This window comes from Lactuca virosa, chromosome 5, assembly GCF_052849685.1.
Source record: "Lactuca virosa cultivar CGN04683 chromosome 5, Lactuca_virosa_CGN04683_v6, whole genome shotgun sequence".
In the NCBI taxonomy this organism is placed as follows: domain Eukaryota; kingdom Viridiplantae; phylum Streptophyta; class Magnoliopsida; order Asterales; family Asteraceae; genus Lactuca; species Lactuca virosa.
In genome coordinates, this window is record NC_136430.1 from 140,325,526 (window position 1) to 140,352,308 (window position 26,783).

Here is a 26,783-nt window from a genome sequence, read left to right on the forward strand (position 1 = left end):
TCCTTAATTATTAACCGATAAATTTGAATTAAGTCTAGAATCCATATTTTCGATTCGAACATTGAAGAGAGATGTTGTAATAAAATTCGAATCTATTTTAGGTAGGTAAGGCTTTTACCAATTCCAATCTTATGAAATTTCTAGATCTTTTGAGATTCATTGAATCTTATCAAGGGAATGTTTAATCTCAGATTATGTTCTCACTTTTGTGACCAGGATGTCGAGGATCACAAACGAGATGTAAATAACCATGCAAACCCACTTGACAACCTCGAAGTCATTTATCTTCTCACGTTGATGTGTCGGTTAATCACACACGCTCCATCAATAATGATAATTTTCAAGATGTCCATCATATCTCTTTATAGTCCCTATTAGTGTGCCGGTTAACCACACATGCTCTACTAACGTTATATAAAGCAGGATGTGCGTTTTCATGGATTAGCATACTTTTCACATTTTTTCTAAAGTAACTACAGTGGGATTTTATAAAGATACTTTAGTTACTTCATATCATTATACTTATTAATGAGATTATGTCCTATCAAATCTGTTCGACTAACGACCCTCCAACATACAAGAGAGCGGTGGGTAAGAGTGGATACCTAATGGCGGTCATTTTATATGCTACTTCCTTAAACTCCCCTTATAGTATTGCTGCGTGAATGAGGCATAGTAGCGATCTGACTAACTTGTCTTATACACATAGTATATTAATTTTTTAATTATATATATAGAATAATGTGTATTTTAAATTTTTTAAAAATACTAAGTTTAAATTTAAAATTTTGAAATTAATATAAAAATTAATCTAATTTAAAATTAAACCAATTTTGATTTAATCTTTATCTTTTAATGTTCAAATTTTAAGGGTTTTAAAATAACAAAAAAGGAAGCAAGGCAAACCCTAAAAGGGATCATCAATTTTCGAAAAATTGGCAAATTTGGCTAGAGTTTCTAATATCCTTTGCAAATTTCGAAAAAATATAGGGTGGAGGCTAGGGTTTCTAGAACCCTAAGGATTTTCGAAAATAGCCTCTGTAGGGTTTAGTTTCTATAGACCCTAATTTTTATCTATTCAACTTTGTGCAAGATCAATGAGAACAATGGCTCTGATACCACTGACGGGTTTTATATGTTACAAAATCTTATTTTTGCGGCAAAACATAAACCCTAAGTTCACATGCACCCTAAAGGATCTATGTTCTCAGTATGATTTGCAAACAACTATTGAATATCAAGAACCCTAAAGTAAATTGTTATTTTCGAAATCACTAAAGGGTTATTAGAAAATTCATACCTTACTTTATTATAGCAAATAAACTAGTAATCCTTCCTTGTTGGCCTTCCAAAATTAATTTATGATTAATTTTTAATTAAAAAAAATAGTATTTCTAATTAATATATCATTCTCATAATATATTAATAAATAATTTATTTTGATTTCTAATTAATTTATTAACCATATAATAAATTAATAAATTAGTCTTTCTCTCCAAAAAGAATTTTAGTTAATTACTATGTTTGAGGGCAACCCAAAAGGGCTTTTCTAATAATTCAAGAATATAGTAATTTAGTTATTGATTTAGACACCTAATCCAACAATTTCTATGTTATGGTGATCTGTTAGATCTGTATCCGGGTATATAGGATGTTGGTGTGCTATAGTGATTTGCTAGATCTGTGTATATATCCTTATATGATAACATGATGTAGTAGTGGTATATTGGTTATCATCTGGTGGAGTGCCCTAGGGGCTATATGTAGTCATGTAGGATAGCCTAAGAACTCTTGATCTAGGCTTTCTTTCGTGTTCCTTGTTTGGTTGTGGGTCTAGAGTAGGATCATTTGTGCGGGTGGCTATATCACCCTTGGTTACTTATGGTTACACATTTCATTGAGGTTAGCTGGTAGCGAGAAAATGTGTTGTGAGAGGAGTAGTAGGCAGTAGTGAGATGTATGTTTGATGTTTGCTTGTATTATGTGCCTACTTGATCCTTGATTGTTATATGTCGACATATGGTGGTAGTGAGTTGAGGCGGTCCTGCTTTGTGCGTGAGGCAACAGACCGAGGGTAATCCAACCTGATGGCTATGAACCCAAGTGTATACCAGTCCGATGACTAATTGGTATCGTTGCATATTAGCATTGTAGTCCGATGATTGATTGGTCCGAGGATAATCCATCCTGATGGTTGTGGACCCGAGAGTATTCCAGCTCGATGGCTGATTAGACCCGTTGCATGTTGGCATTCCAGTCCGAGGACTGATTGGGTTGGGCATTCCAATTTGATGATTGTGGGCCGTTATGCATTCTTGTATGTTTATTGTATGGGATGTTTGGGGGGGAGGGGGGGAACTCACTAAGCTTTGTGCTTACCCAGTTGTTTATGTTTTTTTTCATGTTTTATTGGTCATCATGGGAAGGAAAAGGCGAGACTGTACACACTCATCAACAACATTGATGATTCTGCGTTTATTATATTATTCTGATTTTCAATAAACGTAGTTTGGAATAAACGATTTTATTAACAATGGATTTATAATTGCGAAGTTTTACTTTAACAAAATGAAAATTTATGGTACTGAAGATGGGACGTTACATCTGATGTGATTTGATATGAATCAAGTTAGAAGGAACTATAATCACCTATAAAGGATAATAATGAGGTTAGACAAGCACAAACATATACAACAATTAAATGTTGCTAATTCGGTGCAATTCATCCTGTGAGTTATTTTAAAAGTTTAACCAACTTATGGGTTTTTGTGGAATAAAAAAATTAAGAAGATAGAAAAAAGATCTAAATTGAGAATATTCGATAAGAGATGTGCGTCCTTGATTTACCCATGAAGTGTGAGTACCTGAGATGAGAGAGGGAACATATACGAGACACTTCCAATTCTTTGTGATTCAGTAAACAGCCCACACCAAACCCCCATATTGGAAACTCAACACCTTATCTAGGTTCGGACATAAAGGGAGGGCCAAGTGGGCGACGGCCCTGGGCCTCGCCAAATCTCGGGGCCCCTTATATATATATATATATATATATATATATATATATATATATATATATATATATATATATATATATATATATAAGGTTTGTATCGATCGGATACACTTCAAGTATAAAGAACGAAAGTAACCTTAATCTAAGAAAAACAAAGAAAAGAAAGTAAATAACATAGAGAGATCTCGAAATTGTTCTTTCACCAAGAAATATTTTTTTCTTTACCAAGAAAATGGTTTGTAACCAAAATGATCACGACACCAAGCCGTGTTCATATTAGGATTTCACCCAAATTTTCAATATATACTAATTTGTACAAGTATATGCCTTAATTGAAGGGACTGTATCTTATCTATACTAAGAACTGACCCTTATCACAAGGATATCAGATCTGCTATCTATTCTGTATATATCTATATCATTAACTAATATACAAAGGATTTCATATAATTACTATATACTAAGCACTGCCGTTGATAGGCTTGATATGCTGGCGCTGATAGTATAGACGCTGGTGCTGACGTATAGTGTGTAGGAGTGTTTGACTCATCAGATCAGAAGGTGTGACCTTACAATCTACCCATATCTGATGATGTCAAAACTAATCTTCAATGAATTCTTTAGCTCAATCTCCCCCTGAGAGTAAGATTGAGAATTTTAAGTTCTTTACCTTTTAACGAGTGCACCCCTAAGAAGGAGACTTTCCATGAAATTTCATTTATAATCAGTAGAGGTAGTATGTATGAGTCGTAGCAGACGACGGACGAATAGGTGACGAGCTGATGAGCTGAAAATATTTATTGATGTCCACTTGACTCCCCATTTGATTGATAACATCTAGGAGTTTCTGATGAAACAATAACTTATAGATCGATAGATTCCAAACAAAATATTGAATCAAACAGTAAGAACAATGATCGAATGAGTGATGAATGCTTTATAATCAATGAGTTAGAAGAGTCGACGAGAACGTTTCTATAAAAGCAATGTAGGGTAATACAAAAACAATTAACCCTATAACGATACATGCATGCACTATATATAGTCTAACCCTAGAATCATAATGACGGATGGACATGTCCAATCTCCTAATAATAAAGACTAAATACATACATAGTAAATTTGACACAACACATTAATTGACCCAACAATCTCCCCCTTTGTGTCAAATAAAGAAAGGATATTCTTCATTGTTCAACCTTCTGGACTTTAAACATCGTGGTCATCAAATTTAGAAGTTTGTTCCGAATGACGATATACCACTTGATCATGTCTTCGTAGCATTTAAGATCTCCTACATTATTTAATTTGCATCCTACGGTTAAGTCCATGATATGGGTCAATACGGTAGTGGAGTCCAAATGTTTGTCTAATAAAAAGAACAAACTCTTCTTAACTTTATCACATTCTCTTCTCTGATAGACCACACTCCAATCCTTTTTCTTTATCCTTTTGAGAGTTTTTAAATCTCTCATCCTTTTGCTTGTCTGAGTTGTAGTTTTCCAGTCTCTTCCTATTCTTGAAACATCCAAAGTTCTTTTTAGCAAACTTCTTGGGATTAGATACAAACAGAGCGTATTCCTCTTTCGTAATATCACAATCCGAGAGGTCGGATTCAGAGTCTTCTTCAGCAACCTGTTTACCCTTCACAACTAGGGCTAACGATCCCATACTAGATAAAAGATTTAAATCCTTCTTCACTTCATCTTTGTGGGATCTTAGAATTCCCACAAGCTTTGCCAAAGTGTAGCTCTTGAACTGTTCATGAGCTTTTACTGTGGATACAACTGATTTCCATTGAACTCTTAAACCATTCATAAAGGTGAATTTTTTCTCTATCGTTTCACGCTTGATCTTTTGTTTTAACATCCTACTTAAGAGATGATTAAAAGTTTTAAATGTTTGATCAAGTTTCTCTTGTGGCTTTTGAACAAAGCCACCAAACTTTGATAAAATCAAATTTTGTACAGAATGTTCCAGATCTGCGTCGCTTCAATAGAGTTCCTTTAACCTATCCCAGATTTCCTTGGCCGTACCACATGCACACACCAGACGAAACGTGTCAGGAGTAAGAGAGTCTCTGATTATTCTCATTGCCTTGACATTGCCTAAAAGCTTGTCTTTTTCATCTTGAGGAGTATCTTTATGATCAACTAGAATTGCATTGTAGTCAGCTTGATTCTTGACGATCTTTTTTTGTAGCCGTATGAAAGAAAGTCTGCTACGTCATAGCCTCCTATATAGTTGAGTCTTCAATACCTAGAACATAGTCTTCAAAGTGTAAGGCCCATACCTCATAATCTTGTGGGAAGAGGATTTGGATCCTGGTAGTAGATCCGATGCTGCTGGACAGATTGAAAGAAAGAGTATGAGGATCTTCTATTTGCATGATGTTGATTCAAAAAAATCTATGTAGAATCAGATGTGTAAAACTATAATCGATTTTAGGGCAAAATAAGGACCCATATCTAATGTCTACAATCGATGAAAACAATGAAGATGACAAGAACAGATCCAAAAGAAACTCAAAACCCTAAGACAACTCGGCAGAAGATTTGCGTATGAGTTACACAATCTCCTGCTCTGATACCAATTGATGAAACAATACTTATAGATCGATAGATTCCAAACAGAATATTGAATCAAACAGTAAGAAAAATGATCAAATGAGTGATGAATGCTTTATAATCAATGCCTTAGAAGAGTTCGACGAGAACTTTTCTGTAAAAGAAATGTAGGGCAATACAAAAACGATTAACTTTAGAACGATACATGCATGAACTATATATAGTCTAGCCCTAGAATCATAATGATGGATGGACAGGTCCAATCCGCTAATAATAAAGACTAAATACATACATAGTAAATTTGACACAACACATTAAATGACCCAATAGTTTCTTCAGCTAGGACCAGAGTATTAGAGTTACAGCTTGCAGTCTAGGAGGATTGTGTTGTCTCCTAATCGTGTGGCCTTAAACTACCATTCACTGACATAGTATTGCGAGATTTCATCAGTTGTGTGGTTTCATATACTGACTCGTTAATCACTTTTATTATAAGAAAACGGTCAAGAGTGTTATGTTGCATGTAATACATTCCGGTATGAAATGTACCCATCGAAAAGGAGTTTTCAAATTCTCACCGGTATCTGGTATCATACGCTGAATCATGAAATTCTAAAGAAGAAAATATGGAGAAAGTGGATTGTTTCAGTTACACTGAGGTGAAATCAGTTTAAATCATTAACACAAATAACCCATTAGCAAGAAATGGTTTAATTATTGCATTATACAGTTTTAGTTGCAGTCAAGAATAATAAATTCTCCATTAATTCATAATGGTACCATGTCATAACTTAGACTAGGAGATCATGAACATTAATAACCCTTTGTGATTTAAGGACCATACAAGTATCTCTTACGTTCATGACTGTGCAATCAGTGTAAGCTAACGGGTTATGCTCAATGTTTCAGCAGAACATGAGACTTTATACATATGGAAATCATGCTTCCAGGGACACGGTCAGGTAATTTCACTTAGAAAGTTTAGACAATTCTAGACAGTCACCATGAGGGGGTGACTCAATGTTCTCAGTAGATGATCTTGTTGATGAGAAACATAGTAAAATTTAGTCACATACAACATCATGCTTCTAGGGACGATGATTTGTCAAAAGTTGCATACTAGGCTTAGAATTTCCACCGTCAGATTCCATTAAAAAATGGTACAAAGTTATAAATAAAATAAGAATACAAACAAAAGAGTTACTTAAACAAGAAATAGTTTAAACAAGGAAACATGAGCAACTTTTTTAGAAGGGTGATAAAGACCTGATCCATCGAAGAATGGTCATAAATGTACTTGCATTTTCCGAGATATTTACCCTTTGAATTCTGGTTATAAAAGAGACCATAAGTAAAGATAAACTCACCAGTACACAAAAAATCTCACTATAAATCAAGAGTGATGAAGCCATTTATCATTGAAGTGTTGCAGATGGTTTCTAAGCTTCATGTTCATAAGGAGCAAGAGAAGAGCAAAAAGCAGTCTTTGTAACCAATGAGTTAACTGAATGAAATCCATAAAACCATCGTGTTTTTAAGATCAACATGAAGGAATTCAAGGTTTTATTAGATTATGAGTCAGTAGTTTAAAACAAGACTTACTGCATTAATGTTTGCTCCTTGCATCCAAGGTAGTGAGTGGAGGAGAAAGGGGGCATTCACAAGAATAAGAGGACATGATGCCACTATTTTTCTCAACATTAAGAACATTGAGATCTTTCTGGATGACTCTAGTTCTCACAAACTCGTAAGAGGGAAGATGCAGATAAATCTTAGATAGGCCTAAAAGATAGATAGAAGAGAGATGAGAACACTTGTAAAAATCTATAAACAAACTATGTAAAAATATATAAATATATAAAAGCAACATTTGTTTTTATGTTTTTTTAGAAAGCAAGTAGAGACAACGTTTAATCAAAAGAGTTAGAAAAAAAATTTAAGTCATTGAAAGCATTCCAAGATCTACGATCAATTTGTTTAAAGTCTTCTTGTCCAATGCCTTTGTGAAAATGTCAGACAACTGGTCAGTGGATGGAATGTAGAACAACTCCACTTTTCCCTTCTAAATTATGTCCCTGATGAAATGATGACGGATGCCAATATGCTTGGTCTTGGAATGTTGCACTTGATTATGTATCATCTGAATGGCACTGGTGTTTTCACAGCAGATGGGAGTCTTTGAGAAGTTTAGACCATAATCTAAGAGCTGATTCTGAATCAATAGGATTTGAGCACAACACCTTCCAGCGGCTACATATTCAGCTTCAGCTGTAGAGCAAGCCATTGATGCTTGCTTCTTGCTAGACCAACTTACCACCAGTCTATTTCCAAGCATTTGAGCTCCTCCCGAAGTGATTTTGCAATCAATGTCACATCCAACATGATCGCAGTCAGTGTATCCCACCAGCTTGAACTCAAAATCACGAGGATACCATAACCCAAGATTGGGTGTATGTTTTACGTAATGAAATATCCTTTTTACAGCAAGAAGATGAGATTCCTTAAGATTGGCTTGATAATGAGCACAAAATATAGTAGCAAACATAATGTCAAGGCGACTGGCAGTAAAATAGAGTAGGGATCCTATCATTCCTTGAAATAGAGTTGGATAAACATCAGCGCCACTTGGATCAGCGCCAATAGACGCTGATGAGGACATCGGAGTTTTTGTCGGCTTACAATCAGAGAAACCATACTTCTTCAACATATCTAAAATATATTTAGCTTGACAAACAAAAATTACATCAGTTAGTTGTTTAACGTGCAATCCCAAAACAAAAGTCAGTTCAACCATCATGATCATCTCGAACTTCCTTGTTATGAACTCAACAAATTCAGAACTTAGATTCTCATCAGTGGATCCAAAGATGATATCATCAACATACACTTGGGATAGAATGATGTGGGATCCTGAATGTATGATGAACAAGGTGTTGTCAATCTTTCCTTGATTGTATCCATTTGTAAGAAGATAACTTGCTAGCATGTCATACCAAGCTCTAGTTGCTTTCTTGAAACCATAGACAAGTTTATCAAAACGATACACGTGATTTGGAAACTCTTCACTTTCATACCCTGGCGGTTGTTTTAGAAATACTTCTTCTTGAAGATCTACATGTAAGAAGGTAGTCTTGACGTCCATTTGATAGACTTTGAAGCTCTTAAAGGAAGCAAAAGCAAGAAACATGCGAATTGCTTCAAGTCTAGCAACAAGAGTAAATGTTTCATCATAGTCTAACCCTTTCAGCTGGCAAAAACCTTGAGCCACAAGTCTAGGTTTGTCTCTTATAACAATCCCATCTTCATCAATTTTGTTCCTGAAAATCCAGTGAATGACAATGATATTTTTTCCTTGAGGCTTGGGAAGAAGAGTCCACACATGATGACGTTAAATTCATTCAACTCATCTTTCATAGCCATGAACCAGTCAGCTTCTTTCAATCCATCAACAACATTCTTTGGTTTATTTATTGAGACAAAGTTTACAAACATGCAGAAATTGCTGCTGACTCTGTTATGAGTGAGAGTTCCAGATTTAACAACTCCAACGATTTGGGATTCAGGATGATCTCAAAGAATTCTTGGATTAGAAATTTCATTTGTATTACTTTGAGCAGATTCTTCCTGATTGGATGGCTCAGCTTCTTCAGGGACGACAGGATGATCTTCAGAGATAGGTTGTTAGCTGATGAATTGATCAACATTGGGAACGACATTTACAACATTATTTGGCAAAAATTCAGGAACAGTGTCTGAAGGACTGTAAGTATGTTGATTTTGAATTGATGAAGGGTGATAGTTGGGTCTAAAATATTGGTTTATACTTTAATTTTCTAGGAAAATATATTTTTCTGTAATGTTATATGTGTTTACGGTTGTGTGTACGGCCGTACACTGGTTTACGTCCGTAAACCCATGTACGGCCAACTGTCTCATATATATAGGGTGAGGAGTGCATGAGACTGTAAGGCTAAAGAGTGGAGAGCATATTGTAGAGAGAGAAAGTAAGAGAAAAGAAGAGTGTGTGCGAGAGAATCTTATGTGTATTGTTCATCATTCCAATCTTGAATACATCATAGATTCATCTTCTTCTTCATCTCCTTCTTCTTCATTAGATCTGGCATCATCCGTTTGATTGAGATTCCGCACCATCAAACGGATCTGATTGATACACAAGCAGATTTGGGACTCACAAGTGGTATCAGAGCTTGGATTGTATCAATCAATTTTTGTCAGATCTGGAGCGTATTTGATCGTATTTTTGAAGGATTTTTGCGTTTTTGGATAGATCTTGTCAAAATAAGGGGGGTTTGTTCTTCGTGTTTTTTCATAAAAAATGACTTTTTGATCGAGTTTTGGAGCAAAAAATGGGCAAGAATCGCTGCTTTTTTCGTATCTGCGAAGGGTGTACGACCTTTGAAGGGTGTACGGCCGTAGACCCGTATACGACCCGAAGTTCACGGTCCTCGGTGTGCGGCCAGCCTCACACGTGTTCGGTCACGTGTACGACCCGCGGTTCACGGTCAGCCTCGCTTCGGACGTTTACGGCTCGGATTCGCGGTCAGCCTCGCATAGAGTCCGAAGTTCGCGACCGCATACACTTTAAAAAAAGGGGTAAGCGATTTTGGGGGTACCAGGAATCGAACCCGGGTGTCTTGCCTACTCCTTCCCTCCGCCTTACCAACTCGTCTAGCTTGCTAGATGTTCATATACTTCCCTTTTTAATTCATAAAGCTTAGCTGTTTCGTCCTTACTTTCGCATTTTTAACATTTTCAGCCCAAAAATCAATTTCTTTTAATTTTAAAATCCATTTTTCAATCCAAAAATTTAGTTTTTATTTTTTAACTTTTAATTTTGACTTTTTACTTAAAATTTTGACTTTGACTTTCAAGTTTGACCTTTGACTTTCTCGTTTAACCTTCAAAATTTCAAATTTAGCTTTTCGGTTTGACTTTTAAGTTTGACTTTTTAAGTTTGACTTTTAAGTTTGACTTTTTAAAATTGACTTTTAAGGTTGACTTTTGAGTTTTTAGTCAAAGGGCATATTTTTAATACAATGAGTTCTTCAAACACCAAAGTCAATGAAATTTCTTGTTCTCAAACATGCATTAATAATGTTAAAAATTTACTTGAGCATATCGAATTATTACGCAGAGAGAACGAGGACCTAAAATACGAAGGATATCAACTCAGGAAAGGACAGAAACCTCTAAAATCACAACTAGAAGCCAAAACAAAAGATTTTAGGAAACTTCAGGAAGAGTATAGCAATAAATGTGCAAACTATAGATTTGGGACAGGACAACTTGCTGGGTTAACTGCTGAACTTGACACATTGAAAAATAAGTTTGAAAATGCAGATTTTAATTTCAGAAAATTTGATGTGTCAAGTGAAGTAGTTGCGTCAATGATGGAAAATAGTTTGAGATTTAAAAATAACCAGCAAAAGGGTTTAGGGTATGATAAAGTGACTCCTCCTTTTAAGCACACCTATCAGTATAACCCTTTGACAAAAGAGGAAATGGACAGAGAGGCACATCTCAAATATGGCAAACCTGCTGTATTTGTGCCGAGATGTGGTCCTCAGGTTGCAAGTACTAATGTTTCTACCTTTTATGCAGATCAACCTCTAAGTCATTGCAAGCAAACTGCTAAAGAGAGTGTGTCTGATAATAAGATTGTTTCAAAGTTTGATGAATTAAATTTTTTCGATATATTTGATGATATCTTTGATAATTCTGCCGTGGTTGTGCCAGAAAGTGTTGAGCTGAAGGATTCTAATGCTTCTACTTCTTGTACAGGTAAAGTAATGGAAGATGAGAACAAGGAGAAAACTATTGAACAAACCAATGTCTCCTTGAACTCTAAATCTGTTGCTTCGAACTCAGTTGCTTCTGATCAACCTGCTGTTGAGAAATACAGGCCACCAAAACAAATAAAGCAGAGTGCTTGCTGTAATTGTGCTTGTGGGAACAATAAGAGACAAGGCATAGATACGCCACCAGGGGCAGGAAGAAACAACTTCCCAATGATGAAAAATACTTGCTTTCACTGTGGAACACCTGGACACATTGCCAGACATTGTCCAAATCGTGCATAAATTCTCTACTACGCACAAGGCTGGCAGAACGCGCCAGGAGGGAGATTTTCCAAAAGAAACCCCTCAAGGTCACAATCAGACAATGGCGACTGGAATGCCATGAAGGGCAAGAAATCAACTCCCAAGGCCAAGAAATCAACTCCCAACAACAAGAAGGGAATGTCGACCAAGAAGTAAAGATCAAGAGATGCTCCAGTGAAATCAAGACCGGTTAGGTCAAAGTCATCTCGACGATCGACTTCAAGTTCAAAAGCAAGTACTGAGGCACCCATCGGATCGAAAAAGAAATGAGTTAAACCCAACTACAGATGGGTACCAAAGGTTCAATCTCCCAAATCACCCAATGACTCTAATATTTCTTCATCTTCTGTTTGTGATAAGCAGGACATGTCGTAGGAGAGAGTTCCTTGCAAAGACGACAAAGGTCAACCCAGTTTCAAAATGGGCTGGGTTCCAAAGACCAACTAATCCCGCTCTGTGTCGGAGCAGCTATGGAGGCATATCATCAGACTTTGGTTTGTTGATAGTGGCTGCTCCAGGCACATGATAGGAGGCATCTCTCAACTGTACTACACTCAGAACATTGTTTGAGAGTATGTGTCCTTTGCGGGAAAGGAAGAAAGGAAGGGATCACTCATGGGGTCAGTGCTTAATGACATGAAGAATTTTCGGATCTGTTCTGAGATTATACGTGCTGTTCTCAGACCTTCTGGATGCAAATTCAATCAGTGACTTACGGTTTGAGTTTTCTTCTCGATACTCCTGAGTTTTTCTTAAGATGATTCGCTTCAAAGACAAATTTTTTTAGGATAGTTTAAATTTGCGCATTTACTTTCATTTCTCTCCTATGCACAAATTTAGGGGGAGAAATAAAAACAAAACAAAAATTAGAAAATCAGAAAGTTCAAAAAAAAAATATATGTTGTTAATGGAATGTGCTTGCAGGTGATGTGTTGGGAAGTGATATGAAGTATAGTGCTAAAGGGTAATTTATGATGCGTGTAATGCACTAAAGCCGAATTGTCTAGACTCTGTATTCAATGTGTTGGTAGGCACAAAGGATTCAAAAGGACTAGACATTGATTGACCATAAAAGGACTAGACAATTAGACTTAGATAGTTTCATTTGGACTGACCATACGACGCTCGGGTAGATTGAGCAGTGAGATAAACACGGGAACCCACGAGATACACTAAATTAATACGCATCTAGAACTGTGGCTTAACTCTTCCTTGATGTACGGACTTATGTCCTTATTTCTAGTTCTGATAGGGCGACTGGGGGGTTCTGATAAAGTAGGTCTGTAGGAAATTATTTTCTTGCTTTCTATCTGTCAGTCATATGTTGCTTCCTCTGCGGGATTGGAAGAGATCCGACCTGGATTGCAACATATGCAACTCTAATTCTACGCACCTCCTTATCTATGAAATTCTTTCTATCTGTTAGCCATACGATGTCCCCTCTGCGTGATCGGAAGATCCGACCTGGGACACAACATATGCAACATTCTACCTCTCAATCCCTCTATCTCTGTTAGCCATATGTTGTTCCCTCTATGTGATTGGAAGACATCCGACCTGGGATACAACATATGCACTTCTATATCTGACTTCTTTCTTAATGATTGAATACTCACCTAAAGTAAGGAGTTCTTTGGAAGTTCTTGATTACTGGGGTATATCGGGAAGTGGGAAACATGTTCTAGTACATCTAAAATTGAACCATTTAATAGGTTGTCTGTAGATCTTGCTGCTTAATTTAAGTGGACAACAATATCCTTGGTCGTCGTCAGCTAAATGTCCATTTAGGAATATATATCACAATGACTTGTCACTTATAATTTGTCCAAATTGTCAACATCCTTTGTGTTTAAGTGGACCACAATACCGGTGATTGACCAGATCTAGACATGCAGGCGTGTGCTGATAAACGATATTGGATTGCTTGACAACTTTGATCCCAAATATTTTTGTTTTTGTTAAATTTGTTCATAGTTTTCCTCTATGCACAAATTTAGGGGGAGAATTAAAAAAAATTCAAAAAGCAAACAAAAAAAATAAATAATAATAATAATAATAATAAAATTAAAAATTAAAATTCAAAAATAGTGTTATTTCTGTTTTATTTCTTTTTCAGAAAATATGAAAAATCCAAAAATATTGTGTGCTAAGTTTTCTTTTAGTTTTTTTTGTCTTAAAAGTGAATTCAGATGTAGATGCAACTCATGGAGTCTGTGTTGAAAATTTCTGAGCCAAGGCTTCGTCCGTGATCAGCAAAGAATTCTCATTCGAAGGAGCAAGAAATGAAGATTATTCTTTCAATATTCAATTTTTTTACCCCAGAAGCAAGGTGAAGCCGCACTTGAAGATTATGTGACAGATTGCATTGAAGCCCCCTCAATCAATTTGCTGCTATCTTTGTACCTGCTGAAGTGATCCAGAAGATTAGATTTCTCTGTTGTTCTCTCTGAAGATTCTCAAGCTGAAAGCACTATTTTTCTAGAATATTTTCAAGAAGCCTCCTCACCCAACGTGCGTTCAAAGCCAAATCCTGAATAAAAGCCCAACCGCTCAAGATGAAGTCATTCATTGAAGATTCATCAAGTTCATCTTGAAGTTGTGAAGAATTTGAAGATTAATGCTGAAGCCAAGCTCCCAATGAAGATTAACAAGATAAGCCAGCTACTTTTTAGGGGGAGCTTGTTGGGTCAATTAGAAAAGAAAGCTATAAACCAAGGGGGAGATTGTTGGGTCTAAAATATTGGTTTATACTTTACTTTTGTAGGAAAATATATTTTTCTGTAATGTTATATGTGTTTACGGCTGTGTGTACGGCCGTACACGGGTTTACGGTCGTAAACGCGTGTACGACCAGCTGTCTCATATATATAGGGCGAGGAGTGCATGAGAGTGTAAGGCTAAAGAGTGGAGAGCATATTGTAGAGAGAGAAAGTAAGAGAGAAGAAGAGTGTGTGTGAGAGAATCTTATGTGTATTGTTCATCATTCCAATCTTGAATACATCATAGATTCATATTCTTCTTCATCTCCTTCTTCTTCATTAGATCTGGCATCATCCGTTTGATTAGGATTCCGCACCATCAAACGGATATGATTAATACACAAGCAGATTTGGGACTTACAGTGATCAACTCGATCATGAATGAATGAGTCTTCATCGAAGGTGACATCGGCTATTTCCTCAATAATGTTCCTTGAAAGATTGAATACCTGAAGGCCTTGGATATGCTGAAATAACCCAAAAACACTCCTTCATGAAATTTAGCTTCAAACTTCGAGCACCGATCTCTTTGATTCAAGATGTAACAAACACATACAAACATATGAAAATAGGAGATGTTCGATTTCCTTCCCTTGAGTAGCTCATAGGAAGTTTTCCCATGACACTTAATAATGATAGACTGGTTTCGGGTATAAGAGATTGTATTGACAGCTTCAGCCCAAAATGACAAAGGAAGACCAGCTTCAACAACTATAGTTCTTCCAGCTTCAATGAGAGTTCTGTTTCTTATTTTAGCAATACCATTTTCTAGGGAGTTCAAACAGCATAGAAGTTCTGAGAAATTCCTGAGATTCAGCAAAAGTCTTCCAGGGAGGAGTTCCTGAATTCAGTTCCATGATAACTACGTAATTGCCTTACTTTGTGATCATAGAGAACTTCCCACTGCTTGATCAGAGCAATGATTTCATTAGCGGCATGACTATTCTTTCTTAAAAAGACTACCCACGCAAACCTTGAAAATTCATCCACAATGACGAGAGTGTATTTCTTCCCATCTCTTGACTTAACTTGAACTAGACCGAAAAGATCCATGTGGAGAAGATGAAGAGGTTTGGTAATGGAAGACCAGGACTTCGGTTTGAAGGAAGATTTGGTTTTCTTTCCCTTTTCACATGATGATCGCAGCTTATCCTTCAGAAACTGCATCTTAGGAATTCCTCTTACAACCTGATCCCCTGAGATCTTTGATATGTTCTTGAAATTCAGATGCGATTGGCTCTTATGCCACAACCAACTTAGATGAGACTAAGCACGAGAGAAAAAGCAAGGACGAAGAGACTTGTCGATAGAAAGCATATCTAAAACATATATGTCATTATGTCGGTTTGTAGTCAAAATAGTGACATTCTTTTGATAAACAACCTTTCCTTCTCTTTTGATGAAGAGAACTTCATAGCTAGCGTCACACAGTTGGCTGATTGAGATGAGATTATGCTGAAGACCCTTCACATAGAAGACATTCTTGAACTCAACTGAGTTGCACTTGATAGATCCGTATCCCTTTGTAGCTCCCTTACCATTATCTCCATAAGTAATAGTAGGACCGTCGTTCTTTATGAAATCTTCTGGAAGAGACTTGAATCCTGTCATACGTCTTGAGCATCCGCTGTCAAAACACCAAATATGTTCTTTACCCTGAAGCTAAAATATATGATAAGCCGTGAAACAAAATAAGCAAAAATACACACAATATACACTGACTCATTTTTCAGTGAGTCACTTAATAAAAAATATTATAACAATCATGAGGAAGACAGCTCAACGAGTTTCCCTTTTTGATCCATTTATCATTATGAGTCATGATGTTTTTCAGCACGAATGGAGTTCTTTTCAAAATTACACTCGCTTACTTTGTTATAGGCATCACCACATCGATAACAAACTTTGATTCCAATATTCTTTCCTTTAACAATAGATTTTAATTTCTTTTCAATGTTGGACCCAAGGAACTTTGACAATTTGAATTAAGAGTTCTTGTTTTAGTTCTGGAATAAGGAATGTCATCGATGGTATGCTTAGTTGATACCTTGTTATGAGTCTCATCAATCGTCGAGTCATTAGAAATAGAGGACTTTGATTGATCTTCAGGTTTAGAATTGCTAACAGGGCACTGTTGAAAAATGCTAAGAATTTCATTTACCGAATGAACTTCACCATTGCATATAGGAAATTTTAACAAAACCGTAGTGGAGGGAAGAACACACTCACGGTGAGAAGGTTAGTGAGAAGGATCAAGAGCAGATAATTGAGGAAAACATTTGGTGATTACATTAGAATCAGTGGAGTAGTGAGTATCAATTAAAGTTTGATTTATAAAATGAGAGCCCACAAATCTATCCATAAAGTATTCTTTTAAGCAGTCAACTTTATAGAAGGTTTGTTTAGTCTCAAAAACTTTGGTTAAGGTAACAAAAGCTTCTATATCACCTCTAATAATTTTCACACACTGATATGGAATCTGAGCATTAAAATTGTTGTGACGTTTAAGTGAGAAGAGGCCTGGTTTTCAAAATGAGTTGAATGCATTTAGAATGATCAACAACTTTTCCTTTTTCAGTGTGAAGAAAATTATTGGTCAATGAGATACATGTGTTTTCCTTTTTTAATGCAGAAATATATTTTTCAAAAAAAGTAGGTTTTGCTTTTACTTTTTTTTTAACTCAAAGCTGGGAGAAGATCTTTCTTTATTTGATACCAATAAATCAAAACGAAGATGATCAATCATGTCATTCTTTTTGATGTTTTCAATAGAAGAGTAATTAACAAGAATTTTTACCTAATATGTTGATATAGCATCCCATTTTGTCTTAAGGTCTGCAGGAACTTGAGGAGGATCAACGTCAACAGTCCCAGAGCTGACAATTGAAGTGTCAGCGAGTGATTCAATGATCTGGGCCACTAGACACTTACCTTCATCATCTGAGGAGTTTTCTTTTCAAAAGCACATGATAGTGTAATCATCCTCTCTTGAGCGGTTGAATAGTTTTGAACTAAACAAAGACATAAAAAGGGAGTGAGCTTCTAATAGCATTTCTCGTCTTTACATCAAGATTCAGCATCCTTTTTCTTCCTTGTTATATCCATACACAGACTTCCCTTTCAACTTACTTCCTGATGCCCCATTATTGGATGATTGATGCATAGCAACGATAGGACCATTTTTAATGATATCAAGCATATCAATGTCCACAAACTTAAGAGCTTCCATGGCCTTTGATTACCAAGCATAGAAGCTGTGTTTGTTAAATGGAGGAATCTTGTTGCAGACAGTTGATTTTGGAACAAAAGAGGTCGACATGATTTACTTGAGTGTATAAAAAACCTACTCTGATACCAACTGAAGGTTTGTATCGATTAGATACACTTCAAGCATAAAGAACGAAATTAAACTTAGTCTAAGAAAAACAAAGAACAGAAAGTAAATAACACAGAGAGATCTCCAAATTTTTCTTTCACCAAGAAAGAGTTTTGTCTTCACGAAGAAGACGGTTTGTCACCATGACGATTACGACACCAAGCCATGTTCACATTAGAGTTTCACCCTAATGTCCAATATATACTAATCCATACAAGTATATCCCTTAATTGAAGGGGTTGTAACTTATCTATACTGAGAACCGATCCTTATCACAAGGATATCAGATATGTTATCTATTCTCTCTCTCTCTCTCTCTCTCTCTCTCTCTCTATATATATATATATATATATATATATATATATATATATATATATATATATATATATATATATATCATTACCTAATATACAAAGGATTACATATAATAACTATACTAAGCGCTGACGCTGACATATAGCATGTAGGAGTGTTTGACTCATCATATCATAAGGTGTGTGTGTATATTTATATATATAAAGGTTATATACTATGTTATCTCTATCACATGTGTAGAAGTAATCAGTCAAAGACTTACTCTCAATGAATAGTCGCCACAACCATGCGAAGGACCCGGAAGACCAAGTCAAGTAACATTTGTAAGTTGATCTCGGAGGATCTTGGCATTCTTGGAGTTCTTGTTATTAGTTTTAGACTATAAAAATCACTTGTATTCATCACACTACACATGATACTTAGCAAAACAACAACACTTGTACTTATACTCTTTACATTTTCTCTGTAATCGACATTTTCAGTCATTAAAATCATCAAGGCAGGTGATCATTATCACATCCCAAGGTTTTATGACGGAGATCCTAGAAAGGATCAAGGCCTTTCCTTGTAAACAACTTGTGTCACTTTGATCAACATTTTATACTTGCCTTATTCTGAACATCATAGCATCTCATACACTTTGGTTGATTCTTACTTGTTCATATTTTGACCAAAACAGCTTGGCACCCACCATGGGGCGGTGGTGTTTGAAATCCTTCAAAAAACAATGTCTACTCAATCGAATCTATCCTCTTCCTCGATTCCTCCCATTTCTTCCAAAAACCTTCCCCCACCGTCGGCTGGAGCTCCCAAGAAAGTCTTAGAAACACCGAAGAAAAACACCTCTGTGGTCGTTACCCCAGGACTGCAGGATCCTTCCGTGTTGATTTCTAACAATGAAATCTTTTCTATAAAAAAGAGACTAGAACACCAAGTCGCCCAACAGCAGGAGGATAACAAGAAAATTATAATGGAAGTGGAATGAATGAGGACAGAAATCCACAAGACTCAGCAGGCAGCGCCCTCGATCTTGTAGCTCAAGATCGTGAACTTTTATGACTCGGGATCCTCGGTGGTTCTTCGTGAGAAAGGATCCTCAATACCGACCTTTGTTCCTGCTTGGGGCGCGACTCCGAGAAACCAAGCTCATACGACCCGGGATCCCAACGAAATCTTTGTTACTCCTGATAACAAGGATCCTGGTAACCCCGTCAATAATAATATCCTTACTACTAACTCAATGGATCTTGATACAGGTTTAAGCATGATTATGACTAAGGAACTACAACAACAAAGACAAATGATGTCATGCGTACCCGAAGTAGTTCAACATGTACCCGATGTATCCCCCACGAGCCATAGGATCTCCAGATTCGTTCCAGCGATAGCTGATACCAAAGCCCCAAAGCGCTTTCAGACCCTGGCATGAAGCCTTATAACGGAACTACGGATCCTGAGGAGCACATGACACAATACAGAGAGAGGATGGAGATCATTCCCATCCCCACTCACTTGAAGGAAGCTTGCATGTGCAAGGGTTTTGGTTCCACCCTCACATGATACACTCTAAAATGGCTTCTTAACGTTCCTCTTTATTCGATTACACCATTTTCTCATTTGATTAATTTATGTAACAATCAGTTTTCTTGTAGCAGAACATTCGAAAAGATCACTAGTGATCTTTATCGGGTGGTTCAGGATCTTAAGGAATCCCTTAGGACTTTTGTTAACATGTTTAGCGTGGAAGCTCTAAGTATCCCCAAGATCGACATGGCAACTACAGTTGAAACCTTTAAAATGGGTTTAAAGAAGGATTCTCCCTTATATGAAGACCTCGTAATGACTCCATGCAAGAGAATGGACGAATTCAGAAGTAGAGCACTAAGGTTTATTAGGATCGAAGAAGACAAGGAAATCCAAAGGAGGAGCAACCTACCAAGATCTTATGATCACCCCAATAGGAACGCCGATTCCTCGGCCCAAAGATCCTATAAATCAAAACATTATTCCGAACCTGACCATCATAGGATTAATGTCGTTGAAGATGAGGGAGAGGAAGAAGATTTTCCTAAGATTACTAACTATTATTTTTCTATGGATATTTTAGGTGTAATATTTGCTATGCAGGATCTTGGAGACAAAGCTAGATGGCCAAGAAAAGGAGAAAAATCCACCGCTTGGAAAGACAAGTCCAAATGGTGTGCATATCATGAAGACTTTGGTCACATCACAGAGGATTGCATAGCTCTCAGGAAGGAGATCAACTATCTCCTCGGAAAAGGATACCTCAAAGAAATCCTTGGAAGAAGAAATGATAGATCGAAAGAAAAAGACCATGATCCTCAGAAGATCCTCGACAGACCAGGATCCCCCCCGCCGATGCCAGGGTAATCAATGTGATCTCTGGAGGATCTGACATTTGTGGTACCTCTTACTCTGCAGCAAAAGAGGCACGCCAAGGTATCGAAAACAAAGAAGGAAAAAGGACCACAAAAGAACACATTGATCACAAACAAAAAGGAGATTACCTTCGACGAAGCGGATATACGAGACATCCAGGATCCTCACAATGACTGATTAGTGATTACTCTCTATATAGCCAACCATTTCGACAGAAGGATCCTCGTCGATCGAGGATCCTCGTTTAACATCATACTCCTGGACGCATTGAAAAGAATGAACATCTCGGAGTCTGAGATAGTTGCAAGATCCTCAGTGTTGATCGGATTTAGCGGTGAAACCAAGAACACCATTGGCGAGATAAAGCTACCAATTTACATAGAGGGGTAAACTGTGTACAACGTTTTTTTGTAATTCATACATTATCCTCTTATAATGTCATACTAGGTAGACCTTGGATCCACGAAATGAAGGCCGTTCAATCAACGTATCATCAATGCGTAAAGATGCCCACCTCATGGGGAACAGTGAAGATCATATGAGACCAACAAGAATCCAAGGAATGCTACAAGACTTCAATGAAATCTTCAACAGTACCACGACAAGCATAACAATTAAGGCAGGGGCACGAGACGTGCTAGAAGCAAGAGAGCAAGATATAAAAGAGTGCCCTTGAACATTATAGATCCTGAAGCCAAAGTTCTCATAGGATCCTCAATGCCCGAACAAGTCGAACATGACCTCATAAAGTTCCTCAAGGCTAGAAGCAAGACGTTTGCATGGAAGCATGAGGAAATGACATGTATTGATAAAAGCATAATAACCCATAAACTTAACATTGATGCGTCTTTCAGGCCGATACACCAAAAGAGGAGGAAATTTGCACCAGAAAGAAACCAAGTTATACAAGAACAAGTAGAAAAACTTCTCAAAACTGGCATGATCAAGGAGGTGAAAGTCCCAAGATGGCTAGCTAATGTGGTCATGGTACAAAAGAAGAACCGTAAATGGAGAGTGTGTGTAGATTACACAGATCTTAACAAGGCTTGTCCCAAGGATCCTTTCCCTCTACCACACGTAGATTCGATGATAGATGCAACAGTGGGTCAGGAATTACTAACATTCATGGATGCATCAGTAGGATTCCAACAGATCCAGATGGAACCCTCTGACCATGAGGACACGACGTTTATAAATCCAACCGGTATCTACTATTACACCGCTATGCCATTTGGTCCTAAAAATGCAGGGGAAATATACCAAAGACTGGTCAACTAGATGTTCAATGAGAAACTGAGGGAGACCATGGAAGTCTACATCGATGACATGGTGGTCAAGTCTAAAAAAAACTAAGGATCACCTCAAGGATCTCAAAGAAGCCTTCGACATCCTGGATGAGACCGGGTAAATGTTGGATTAATGTCTAAGTCCATAACTATATTTGGTATGTACTTGACCCGACCCGACATGGTCCATTTGGGTTGCACTTCACCGACATAATTTATATGGATAGTCTTTTGAGAATAGTATATTTATGATTTATATTAATGTATTATAAGTTCTAATATATTAATATGGAATCATATTATTTAATTAGTATTGATCAAGAATTAATTTAGAATTAATTAAGTGATCAAAAAGAACTAATTAAATATGGACTCTTATATATATGGAATGGGCCAAGTTCATTTAGGTTGGGCTAAGCTTTCATGGATGGTCCATGGAGCTTTTAACCCATGGATCCTATGTAAATGAAAGGTCATGGGTATTAGGGTTTACATGGATGTAACCCTAATCCTCCATAATATATAAAGGGGTCCTTGGCTCATAAAATTGGTACAAGTGTGTGAAAATAAGAGCGGGCCGATTTTAGTGTGCATACATATTCTCTCAAGTTCTTCCAAGGTGTTTTGGTGATTTGTGATTCCATTTGAGGCTTCCACACTATTGGGGCTAAGCTCTTAAAGCTTGAAGACATCAAGCTACATCAAAAGGTATGTCATCTAACTAGAACTTTGTAGTATAGGTGCTTCATAATATGCTAGTTAGGATGAAACCTTGGAATAGTTAATATTTGCATGTATAATAGAGAAAACATAGATCCAAGGTTTATAGGGTTGCATGTACACCATAGTAGTGTTAGAATGCTCAAAACCCAACAGTGGTATCAGAGCCATGGGTTGTTTTCTGTTATATTGATGCAAATGTTTTATTTTCAAGTTGAAAAAAAAGGAAAAAAAAACATGACGTTTGTCAAATTTTAAGATAATTACTTGTTATGTGAAAAACGAATTATTTGTAAAATTTGAATCATTTGCTATATGAGTTGAATTAGGTCAAATTTAGTAAAAGATAAAATGATATGATTATTTTATTAGTTTTAAAAGTTTGATCTAAATGTTTTAAGGAGTTACAAATTTTGTCATAAATTTTTGGAGCTCAAAAGTTTTTTTTAAAGTTGTCATCTTAAGTGTTTTGAAACCTCCATAAGTTATGGATATGAAAGTTTTTTTTTAAAAAAAAATTGATTTAAAGTTTTTATGGAGTTACAAAATTTGGAGTTAATGTTTTAAAGAATTCTATAACTTGTTCTTAAGTTATGGAACATAAAAAGTTTCATCATAAAACAAGTATTTAACTCCATAAGTTATGGAATCCAAAGGTTTTCAAGAGTTACAAAACTTGCCCTCAAGTTTTGGAATTTGGAAAAAGCTTTTTATGGAAAAAAAGAATTGAATTCTAAAACTCTTGAGTTCATAACTTAACCAATTAATTAAATGGTTTTAATTTTGAATTTAATAATTGGAATTATGATGTTTTATTGAATAATTCAAATTAACTCTTATGGACTTTATTAATAGTTAATTAAAGCGTTTAATTAAAAGAGTATTATTAAATCCATAAATAAAGATATGTTTTGAGTTTAATTAAATTAAAAGTTTAGTTTAATTAATAGATTAAACCACCAAGTATTTTAAATGTCTAAAATACACCCTTATACTATTATAATATTAAAAGTTTAATATATTATATGTATAAGAGCAAGTCGTCTTACCAATAGTAGGCCTCATTCACGAAGCCGGTCTATAAGGGGGGTATAAGGTTACTGCCTATAAAATGGCAGTTTAATGGGTGTCTACTCTCACCCACCGCTTCCTTGACCGGTGGAGGGTCGTTAGCCGAACGGGTAGGACAATGACTATAATTCTCCCTTCATTATAAGTATAATGATAAATACTAAGTAACTAAACACTTATAAATTCCCAATCTTAGTTACTTAGGAAAATGTGAATAAGGTGGTAATCCATGAAATTATACTTTGCACTTTGTTTAAGCTGTTAGTGGAGCGTGTGTGGTTAACCGGCACACTAACCTGGACTTAACAAGGTAGGCAAAGGGTAACTTAATGTTTATCATAGTATCGTTGGAGCGTGTGTGGTTAACCGGCAGATCGATTGAGGGGTAAATATTAAGGGTACCAAGTATATTTGCATGGATACTTCACACCTTGTTTTGTGATCCTCGGCATCCCAGTCACAAAACCTGAAGGACACACTCGAGATTGAAACATGCCATTGAAAAGTTCAATGAATCTCAAAAGAATCTAGGAGTTTCAAAACCAATTAAAACCTAATAATACATTTCGTTTATCTTGGTGGAAATTGGTGAATCGTCATTCACCTACCTTCAAATATTTTATAGCTTGGATTACGGCATCCCTCTTCCAAGTTATAAAATAGTTTGTTGGGTCCTAGCCTTAATATATCATATTGGGTGTTATATTAAGGACTTAAATCAACTTTACGTGAATTTCTCCCATTGTTGATGTCTGGTTTAGACAACAATGATCTTCCCAAACCAAGCTTTCCTAATGAATATGACTTCCCGAGTTTGGCTTATGGAAGTCATACTTCTCTTCCTCCACCTCCTCCAATTATTCTCCCTAACCCACAAGTTCAAGGTCACTCAAGCCCTAATGGCAAGCAAGGTCTATGTGTGATCACATCTTAGAGATGAAGTCACATATTGACAAGCCGGGAGAGTTGGGTGTCAAAGTCTTGAGAAAATTGGATGTTCAATCACTTTCTAAGTCACATAGTGAGTTCCTTTGGCACTACTATGAAACAGACTATGACATGAACCTTAATGATCATATCTATTTGCTTGGTGCTGCTGAATCAACAATGATTTGGAACGACAGTAAAGCAAATTTGATTAGAAGATCAACTTCCCAAAAACTTTATGGACAGTGACAATGGTGACACTGGAAATACAGAAAAAGCATTCTCTTCCCAATGGAAAGGGATTGGCCATAGTCAACCCGGTTGACCAAATGGTAAAGAGAAAGGCTAAGTCTGAGATAGTCCCATTACCAAAGGGTCCATATGTTTATTTTGCCAAAGGAAGGGGCGTTGATTGCAAAGCTGCCAAATTTACCTAAGGATGTTAAAGTCAATAAGTTTGACTCTACATCAGGTAGAGCCCATTATCTAACTTTGTTAAGTTCTATTCTGAGATCCTCATTACATAATGTGACTGGGTCACATGTTGATGTTTTAAGAATCAAAGAATAGAGAGAAATCTTAAAGGACGTATATCCTGATTCTGATCGCGAAGGTGGATTTCGATCGCATCAGAATTTTGAGCAATTACTTAAGAAGTTATGATATATTGCTAAGGAATAGATAACAACAATTTTCCATGTGGATTGTAAGGATAAGTTTTTCCGCAAAGTTTTAAAATAAAAGAAAATTGTTTAGTTTTATTTATTTGAAGTATCCTTAGAATGGCATTTGTGGAAAATTGTTGCTTATATGATTCCACTGACAACAATATTGGAAAATGGATTTGATTCTTTCATTTGTGGTAGTGTCTAAATTTACCAAATCAGGAAAGTACCTCATCGCCCAAGTTTCAATTGGACCGAAACTTGGAATCATGCAAGTTGAATAGTATGATGAATGAGAACTTTCAAGCATTGGAAAATCAAGACTAATTACTTGTTCACATGGATGTGTGAGTCAAGTGAAGGACTAAAAGGATCGAGTACACATTCTTGTGCACTGGTCATGTCCACCACAAAGCTCGTTAAGACTATTTGATTTACTAAAGTTTAGTAAATATGGTTATACTTACAAGTTTAAGTATAATTCTGAAACATTGGAAAAGTCTCAATGTATGGCAGAACGAATGGGAAGAATCAAATTAGGCAGAAAGATAAAAGTTTCTCAAATCTGAAAAGATGGGAGAGTACTTTAGTATCATGTTTGTGATCATCTTAATGATTTAGAAATCATATCACAATTAGTCCTCTAAAGGTCATCTTAGTGCATTCTTATGACTAAGAAGAGGAGTCATGAATTGTTGAAATGGTTAGATCAGGAAGATGAGTCATACTTCGTTCCAAAACAATTCTTAGAGTCATACTCCAAGATTGTAACTTGAGTGACATATCTTAAAGAAAGGTTTAAAACACTTGTCAAATGTAAGAGTAAAAGTGTCCTACTCTTGTACATTTGAAATTGGTAAGTTGTGATGTTTTGGATAAAACAAAGACCAACTAAGGCCAATTGTGTGAAGTGTTTGTCTTGATAAAGAATCCGCACTATCTCTTGAATATTTGGCAAGATAGTCTTATATGTCAAGAGGATAGTGGGAGTCTTAAAGATCCTAAAAAGAATTTCAAGAACTAATCAAGAATAAAACCTGAGGTTCTTCACTAGCACACGACTTGAGGTTTATAACCTATCATGTTGACATATTCTGTGCCCATTCCAGTTAAAGTCGGCTTTGCATAGGAGTTCTGAAAGTTCTCAATTGGTTGCATAACAACTTGGAAGCAATGGCAGGCCCTGTACTGCCAGGTGGCAAGAAGTTAAGATTGCATAAGTTCAGTCCATATGAGTTTGGATTTGTCATTATCCTTGTCTTGTGACTATGGTTTTGACGATTCACATGGATAAGAACACATACACTATAAAATCTAAGGGTCATAAGGTTTCTCTCCGATTCATGAAAATGACGGTGAGGAAACACTTCCACCAAGTAGATTTGAAGCAGATGGCAAAAGGTCTAAACAATTGAGACTATGATTACGACATCCCTTTTCATAGTTCTAAAATTGTTTAGACACACATGCATGCTATCTAAGGAAAGGTGTATGATTTTGATAAAGTTTTATCAAAGCATCTCGTATCAGAAATCTGAACTTTGGTAAGAAAGTGAATA